Source organism: Camelus ferus, chromosome 14, assembly GCF_009834535.1.
Source record: "Camelus ferus isolate YT-003-E chromosome 14, BCGSAC_Cfer_1.0, whole genome shotgun sequence".
In the NCBI taxonomy this organism is placed as follows: domain Eukaryota; kingdom Metazoa; phylum Chordata; class Mammalia; order Artiodactyla; family Camelidae; genus Camelus; species Camelus ferus.
Genome location: NC_045709.1, coordinates 21,743,977 through 21,753,337, shown reverse-complemented (window position 1 = coordinate 21,753,337; position 9,361 = coordinate 21,743,977). Strand labels below are relative to the sequence as shown.

Here is a 9,361-nt window from a genome sequence, read left to right as displayed (position 1 = left end):
CTCCCTTCGTCCGTAATTCCGACTGCTCCCCTGGAAGTGTCTGCCCGCCTGTTAGCATCCGGTTTTACAAACCAGGTGAACATGTGAAGTGGTCGTGGTCTCCGTGAGGTGGTGGTGGGGCCCTCGCGGGACGGGATTTGGGGAACGGCAGAAATGTCAATTACCTGTGTGTTGCATCGTCTTCGGCTTTGCCCTTGGGTGTGCATCCATGACCGGGATGCCAAGTGGCCGAGCAGGAGCCGAGTCCAGTGTCACCGCAGCCACTGCCCTGCAGTTGTCAACCTCAAAGGCGTCAAAATGTCTGACTCGTCTCCTTTCCAGAGGGCACATGGTTCTGATGAAACCAAGCCTAGTCCATAGGCGAGCTGTAGAGCAGGGCAGATGGAGCCACATCAGGCCAGGTGCGCCTGGTCCCTAGGGACCCGCCTCCAGTTGTTTTCAGATGCTGGTGACTATGTGGGAGTTATGCATTTTATCGAGTAGTTTTTCATTTTAATATTTGGAGAAATATGACATGGTCTTTTCTCATTAATATCTTATATGCTTTTCAGGGAACTCTATTCAATTTCTTGTAATAACATATAATGGAAGAAAATCTGAAAAGAAAAAAATATATGTATACATGTATGTGTATGTATAACTGAATCACTTTGCTGTACACCTGAAACTAGCATTGTAAATCAACTATACTTCTGTACAGCACAGGGAACTATATTCAATATCTTGTAATAACCTTTAATGGAAAAGAATATGAAAATGAATATATGTATATATATGCATGACTGGGACCTTGTGCTGTACACTAGAAGTTAAAACATTGTAACTGACTATACTTCAATTTAAAAAAAAATTAAGCAAAAGAACGTAAGAACTTAACATATACTATAAATAAGAAGGGACCAATATGCATCAAAAATAGCTTGTGTGCTTTTGATAGAATGTGAAATCATTCCACCATGAGTTGGAAAGGATTCTGAAAGAATATCGTATACAAACTTCTCAGAAGACCTGGGCACTCATTTTTGTTCTGATGAGTATATTTCAGAGAATGAAGGTGTTTAGAAGAGTATTGAAAATGTGCTCCTGGGATCTGTTGGAGTTCATGGGTTGGATAAGCCCACCTTCCAAAAGCAGGCCTGAGTTCTCCTGAGAGCATGAGAGACAGGCTCAAAAAGGACATTTTAAGTGGAAACCCCCCAGTTGGTGCTTCCTCCCTGTGATATGATACATAAATTAAATTAATATAATTACATTATTTATTCATGTGGTTGTTTATTTACTTGAAAAATCGGTGTCTTGGAGGATACGTGTTCTGACAGGTGGATAATGGTTGGAAGTTCATGATGTGATTGGGAGTACAAATCAGAGGATTGAAATTTCAAATTAAGGAGTATGTTCCCAACTTGAGAGCTTGGGCATAGATGCCTTAGGGTGTCCTGAATGTTCACAGGTATCTGGGAAAGGGTGAGCTGGGTTGTTTTTTCCCGTCTGGCTTAGATATTTCTGCATTTGCAAACTCAGGGGCTCTTCCCCAAAGCTGTCATCCCGGAGAAGTACAGACCTCTGTGCGAGGTGGAGGGTGGCAAGGAAAGAAGTCATTTCAGGGCTCTGTTCAGAGTGTGAGATCTCATCTGGGCTGGAGGCCACATGTGAGCGCTACCTCAGGACAGTCTGATTGTTTCCCTAGAAACACAGTTTATCCTGTGTGAGTAATTGGAACACCTCACTGCGTCTACCCAGACTCCCCACGCTTCACCAGAAATAGATGTTTTTATGTGTGCCAAAATGAAAAGGTTGAATTTTGTCAAAGTGGAAAGGAAAACATAGATAACCTATTACGTGATTATTTGACATCATATATATATATACTCTTTCTAGAAAATAGTTATTTTGTATTTGACTTGACAGAACAATGAACTCTTTAGTAGGGGGCTCAAAAACCTCTTACTGGCAGAGCCATTCAGTAGGAAACCCAATCTGACCAGACTCCCAAACAGGAAAGCATCTTCTCTCCTGTAGTCTTGTGTTTGGGGAGGGATTTAGGAAACATCCTACTCCTTTTTTTCGTTTTTCTTTTCCAAGTGCCTCGGTGATGGGGCAGCGTCCTCTCTTTCTACTCCTTTCTAGACAAAGAGAAACCTGCCCGGATCACTTCCAGGGGCTCCTGGCTAGTTTCCCTTGTGAGCTCCCAGCCCAGTATCTGTTGGGTCAGACTCATCTTTTAATTTTTTTTAATTTTAATTTTTTTGTGGGGGGAGAGACACAGTTTCAACTGTATTTGTAATGTTTTAGTTCTTTTTTATTGAAGTATAGTTGATTTATAATGTTGTGTTAGCTTCTGGTGTACAGCATAGTGATTCTACTGTACACACATATATGTTCTTTGTTGTGTGCTTTTCATTATAGGCTATTACAAGGTATTGCATATAATTCCCTGCACTCTATAGTAGGACCTTGTTGTGTATCTGTTTTATATGTAGTAGTTTGTATCTGCTAATCCCAAACTCCTAATTTATCCCTACCCCCATTTCCCCCCCTGGTAAACATAAGTTTGTTCTCTATGTCTGTGAGTCTGTAAGTAAATTCATTTGTGTCACGTACATAGATTTCCACATATAAGTGATATCATATGATATCTGTCTTTTTCTGTCTGACTTAATTCACTTTGTATGATAATCTCTAGGTCCATCCGTGTTGCTGCAAATGGCATTATTTCATTCTTTTTTATGACTGAGTAGTATTCCATTGTATAGATATACCACATGGACATTTGGGTTGTTTTTGTGTCTTTGCTATTGTAAATAGTGCTGCTATGAATAGTGGGCTGCATGTATCTTTTTTGAATTAGAGTTTTCTTCTGGTGAGACTCATGTTTTTAAAAACTCTTCTACCATGGCATCAACTTAGTCTAGAAATCTGCTTCCCATGCCAGTTGCCACCAGCCACATGTGGTGGTTTAAATTAAGTTAAATGAAATGGAAATGTTAGTAACCTTGTTGCTCTGGCTGCATATCAGGTGGTCACTTACCACACGTGGATAGTAGAGAGGAGCATTTCCATCATCACAGAAAGTTCTACTGAAGTGATGCTGGTCTAACATTCATAACAGTTCTCTGTTTTTTAAAGACTTTACACGTAAACTCCCCAGCCTGGCTTCTAACCCCCACCACAGTCTTGCTCTCTGTACAGATTGAATATGACTTATTAGAAGGTGGTCAGGAAAATCCCTGGGCTGGGGCTCACAGGAGACCTGGTGGAAGAGGAGGGGCCTTACATTCCTTTTTCAAGAGTGAAGGGTACTCCAACAGACAGGAAGTGGTAGAGGATGGTTCTGGGGAAAAGTGCGAGTGTGCAGATGAGTCTAGGAGGCATAGAACGGCTCGGTCTGGTTGAGCGTAAAGGAGGAAGGGGCAACAGGAGAGATGGATTCCTTGTTTTTCGTTCCTTGTTAGGGTTTAATATAGGAAAGTGTCTTCTCATGGTCCCTAGTTTACATTTGAGTTCAACTATCTTCAATCTGCTCTGTCCTCAGAGAACGGGAAAGAGTTCATCCAATAACTGCCAAGAGGGTGGGAACAAGGATGCTGGTGGATAACGTGTGCTTCAGAGGGAAGAGAGATGCTGATGGGAGTGGGAGTGGTCCAGAGATCCTGGAAGGAGCACCGTGGCGATGATCGGTGCCCAGGAGGGAGGGAGGGAGGGGGAAGGACACAGAAAATTCCACAGAGGGTACAGGGCAAGTGGTATCTTCAGAGAGTGGCAGATTTTGGTGATGACCGTATGCAGGAATGCTGGACATTTAAAGAGGAATGGATGGGAGATGACCTAGGGCAGCTCAGGTGTGCTGGGATGCGGTGGATGCGGTCGGAGAGGCACGCGGAGTGCGAGGTGGCAGGAACTGGCCTTCAGCCCTGTGCCCCTCATACCCGCACAGCACCTATGACTGGTGAACTGCTGTCAGTCATTTGCTGGCTGTGTAAGGTTGGGCTCACCGTACTGTCGTCACGGAGTATCATGCTACGTAGACGTCCACGCCTGGGTGGTAATTTTAGCAGTGATGGAGGAGGTTGGGGAGAAGAACAGAGGGTGCTTAGTGATCGGGCCGGCGGCTGGTGGAGGATGTGGCCAGGAGTATTGTTGAGCTGATGGAGTTAAGCCCCCGGGAAGCTGCCGAGCTCACCGAATTACCCAGATCCAAAGTTCCAAAGCGGTGGTTGCTGGTTGAGCCTTGGCATTTCCCTGCGGGCGCTGGCTCTGGTCTGGATGCAGTGCCTGGGGGCGGGCTGCTTCTGTGGCCGGAGGGCAGGGCTGCTGGACCCGAGTCCCTGGAAGACGGCTGCCAGGTGGTGGCTGGCTCTTGGGCAGGTGTTTTCTGCATGACCTGGAATCAGAAGTATTCTTTGGGATGATGTCAGTGGCAGCAGTGTGGCTGTGGGGCTCTGTCCCTAGAATCCAAGCCGGGGTAGAGTTCTCTCTCTGCCTCCCCTTGCTCTGGGACCTTGCGCAGGTCACTGACTCTCCTGGGCCATTTCCTCTTCACAAAAGAGAATGATACTTGCTCTCTCCACCGCCGCAGGCTGGCCGATGTGGGCATGAGAAGAGATTCACGTGGGAGCGTTTTATAAGCTGTAAAACGCTGTGAAAATGCACGTTGTCCATAAGTTGGATTGCAGGGGTGGAAACTGGAGGAGGGAGCCCGGTGAAGATGTCTTTGCAATAATCACAGTGAATGAATGAGGACATGAGTCACGGCCCGGCTCTGGTAGTGGAAAAAAGTAGACAACGGTGGATAGTTCTCGAGTCAGAATTTTAAAGTTGCACTTGGAAATCAGTTAAGCCATGGGGGGACGAAAGAGAGGGAAGGGTCAGGGAAGATACCAGGATTCTAGTTTGAGTGACTGAGAGCATGGCGGTGAAATGAACTGGTATCCAACAGCCGTGCTGGGAAGGACTGGACGCTGACGAAGGCCTTTGCCATAGGCTTGCTGGGTTCCAGGCGCTCTGGGAACATTCAGCTGGTGGGAGGAGATGCCTTGTTGTAAGCACAGGGGGAAATCCAGGCTGGGGTTGGGTCCCAACCACCAGAAGCCGAGTTGGCGAATTTGGAATCAAACGCTGTCACCAAAGAGAGGCCAGGGACCGACTCCTGGGGAGACGATGCCACTCCTCTTACCCTGGGGCCCGGGATTCCTGGGCGCGCGTGTCGCTCCTCTGCTGCCTGGCCTGCATCACTCACCGCGCTGAGTGCTGCACCGCCTGCGTGTTCAGGTCCCCGACGCGCTCTCAAGTCCGGGCGGGCGGTTATGTTCATCTCGGGGACCATGGGATCTTGAACCTAAGTTAAATGCCTAGTAGCCCGCAGTTAAGTGTTTGCACATTTCCTTCGGGATGAACGAAGGCTCTGGATCTCAGGTGGTGATTGTGAGGGAAGGTCCGGAGAGGACTGGGGCAGAGTCGCCGTCAAGGGACATGAAATGAGACCAGTTGATACTGTTAGTGCCGTGCTCCTCTGAGGCTCTACAGATGGATTGTGTGGGTTCAGAACAGAGTGTGGATTAGGAAAAGCAGAAATACAGACGGTCACGGGGATTAGGACAGGCAGGAGCTGGAAGCAGGGGCCCTGCCGATGCCATCAGTTGAAACGCGGTCCCGCTGGAGAGGGGGACCGGGCGGGGCCGTGTCCTCGCGAGAAGAGAGGAGCGCGTGCGCTCGTGCCCAGCGCGGGCGGGGGCTGGAGCGCGTGCGCGGAGGCTGGAGCGCGTGCGGCCGCGGCTCCTGGCTGCCGGCTCCCGCGGCAGGTAGGAGGGCTGGGAGGCGTCCCCTTCGGGGTGTTGAGGGGCCGCGGCCCTGCTGACACCTTGCGTTCAGACATCCAGCCCCGAGAACCGCGAGAGTGCTCTTCCATTGTCTGCGCCCCGCCGGGGCTCCCTGTGGCAGCCCGGGAAGGGGTAGCGGCTCAAGGGACGGAGGCCAAGGCCCCGCGAGCCGCGGACCCGCGCGCCAGGCTCGGGTGTGGGAGGCGGGGAGGAACGCGGCGCGCCGGCAGCTCCAGGCGGGGGCGAGGGCCGCCCGCGGCCGCGGCCCGAGAAGCGCTCTGCGCCCGGCTCTCTGAAAGGAAGGTAAGGGGCTTCCTCCAGCATCGCAAAGCCATCGTTTCCCTTCACGGCCTGCCCGTCTCTGCCGTCAGGGCCTTGGGAGTCCCGGCGTGTGGGTTTGTGGGCGGTGGGTTTCCTTCACAGGTTTTATGACAGGGTCTCCGTGCGTCAGTGTAGGACTGAGGTCTTCCGGTCTGATGGGTCCACCGTGCGGACGGCTCACTGGTGATTGTCGCCTCAGACGGTGCCGTCGACCAGCCTCGGGACATTTTTCTGACGAGAGGGAAACAGTTGGATTTGAAGTGACTGATTCCTTTTGCAACAGCCTCCGGGAAAACTGGGAATTCTAGACTGGCTTTCTGGAGAAAAGAGTCTTTGAAGGTTAGGAAACTGTTTTCAGAAAAAAATAACAAAGGTCTGAGTCCAGGCAGCTGGATGAACCAAAATCGAGGGCCTGGGGGTGGCAAGAGGCCCCGCAGTTTCGTCACCTTTGTCCCCTGTGGTCCCAGATGCAGGAGAACCAGCGTCTTTAATCTGTTTTCCCGGAGCTGCATTGGAAGGTGAGCCTGGGCTCGGTGCCGATGGTTTTAGAAGGTTCTTCCCATATTGGCTGCGGAGTGAAATGGTGTTTCCTTTAACGTCTCCACACTCGTGATTCTTCCGGAGATTGACTGGTGTGTGGTGCTGGGGACAGCAGCACATGCTGGCGGCCGTTGGCTTGGGCAGTGGCCCCTCTGTTCCGTACAGGGCAGGGGAAGGAGGCCAGCAGGGAGCCCTTCTCGTTGTTTCCAGGGCAGTTCCAGGAGCGGCTGTTTCTCCCCAGGGGAAAGGAGATGTGCACCGGTAGGCAGTGTGGACAGGCCTGCTTCCCCGCCGTAGACACAGCCGTTTCATTCCTTCTCCCCCCCACTCCTCCCCTTACTAAAACAATGCCCCCGGCCCTTTGAGAACACTTCAAAGTGATTTACTTGCTGAAAATGTGTGAAAACAGTGATCTGTCAGGGAGACAAGGAGAACCCCAGTGGTCTGTTCCGTTCTGTGTCCTCTTAGAATGGAGAGGAGCAGAGGAGAGCTTTGGGCTGCCCCTGGGGACGTGGTCTGGATGGCCCTCTCCCTGGTCGGAGGGTGAGTCCCGACCAAGTGAAGACACCTGACCATGATCCAGGCCAAAAGAGCACTCTGGTCCTTGGCTGAAGTGCACAAGAAAAACATGTCAAGTGCATGTCAGTCTCTGCGCAGGGCTCTCTGGGCATAACGACACCCGAAGGAAAGCTGGATTTGGGAAAAAAACAAACTGTGATTACTGTTCTTTGTCATTTAGACTGCTCAAGTAAGAAGTGCCATTGCGGTTTTAGTGAAGGTGTAGGAAGCTTCGGGGAAGAGCTGCTCTCAGCAGCCGCACTGCTTTCCCAAGTCTGTCTTCCTCAGCTTCTGCCCTCCCTTGTGGGTTCTGTGGTTCCCTGGACCCTCCCTCCACCCCTTGTCCAGAACCTTGAGTTCTGAGGAATGTGACCGGACGGAGAGGCTGGCCCGCCCGGCCCGCTTCTCGACTGCTGTTGCCCTTAGTTGTGTTGCTGCTTTACTTGGCCCCAGTTTTCTCCATCTGCCGTGAAAACCCTTACAACTCATCCACGTGTGCTTCCCCCCTTCTTTAGTGGGGTTGCTTTCTGTCTGTGGGGTGCACTGCTGGGGAGGGGCCATGCCCGCTGCTCACGTCCTTCAGAAAGGCACCCTCCGGAGAGTTTCTGCAGGGAGACCGATCGTGTTACACCCCAAGGATTGTTGAACTCGGCGGGTTCTGGGCTGCAGGCTGTGTCCCCCGAGTCCCTGGGCTTTGAGGCCTGCTCTGAGGATGCACATGTGTGTGTTGGCTTAGAGCAGCGATGAAGCCTTCCCCCCTTGGTGGATGGTGACTTAAGGACTATGAGGCGGTGCTCTCACCGGCCTGCTGTCCAGGCCACTGTCTTCTGGCTGTTTTCCCGTGTATCAGCGACTCCCTTATACCTAATAGTCTCACTTTGGATTTTAAAGAATACATTCTAAGTGCAGCTAGAGAGAGACTGTGGTCGTTTGAAAGATTCCTACTAATGGAAACCAGGCAACGAACAGAAGCCAAACATGCAGTTGATCTCTACTGACATTGAATAGGACACAGAGACAGACCATGAGCAGAGAGAGGGTGTGCTAGTACCACAGTGTGAGGTGATTTTAGTAACGGTGCGCAGGGTAAACAGACGAGGAAGCCCGCGAGGAGGGAGGCTGCGTGAATGTGCTGCCCTTGGATGTGAAGCTGTGGCAGCTGCCGCATCCAAGGTGAGGTTCTGGTGGAGAGTGTGGGTGAGCAATTTCTACTCATTCTCCGAGTCAGCCCTTTCTCTGGGCTGTGGTTGGTCCTTTGGGTTGTATGTCTTCTAGATGTATAAGATTCTCAACATGCTTAATTTGGGAGAAGAGTAATGCACTTCTGCTGGATTTAATGTGTACTTCTGCGTGCATACTGTTGGGTGGGACAGGCCCTTTCCTGTTGGCCACAGACCCCACCACTCCTTAATGTCACTGTCATACCTTTATTACCTGCCTGGTGCCCTGAGGTCATTTATCTACATGGTATCCAAAGAGCATTTTCAAATTCTTCCCCAAACAGAAGCAAACAGACAGTGAGGCAGACTTCTATTAGATTTATTCAGTTGACCCTTGAGCAAAGCAGGGGTTAGGGGGCACCCAGCCCTGTGCTGTTGAAAATCCGTATCCTATCTTGATCTCTAAAACAAAGGAATTGCTGATTCATCCAAGGGCTGATAGTGGAAACATTTTGGGTAGAATCAGGTCGTAAACACTAGTTCTTTTGATCTCACATATTGTGATCAAACACAAACTTTCCCCCATACCTAGTTAAAAGTCTGTAAAATGAAAATGCAGGCACTTTATTTACTGCAAAAAATCTGCATGTGAGTGGACCCACCCAAAACCCGTGTCATTCAAGGGTCAGCTGCATTCGTATTTGTCTCGCCCACTGTTTTCTGACAATGGTTTAAAATGAACACCGGAACACTCAAAATTCTTGAGAGGAAGTAAAACTGCTAAAGAATCAAGTAAGAAGGCTTAGGGCCAGGATTATGTTTTAACCACCTAATTAGCCCTTAAATTGGTAACACTGATCTTAGTGGCTGAGCGGAGCAGAGTAGAAAGCATGTATGTTTCATGTTTAGTGAGTGAATAGTTCTGATATTGAATGATTCTGGCTTCACCTTTTTCGATCTTCCTGG

General features: G+C 49.9%; 1 protein-coding gene across 2 annotated transcripts in view; it reads left to right on the top strand.

Moving 5' to 3' along the window:
- Window positions 1-9,361, top strand: part of LOC102506353 (phospholipid-transporting ATPase IB) — a 416,600-nt gene that overhangs the window by 154,174 nt on the left and 253,065 nt on the right. The gene's annotated exons all lie outside the window — the stretch shown is intronic.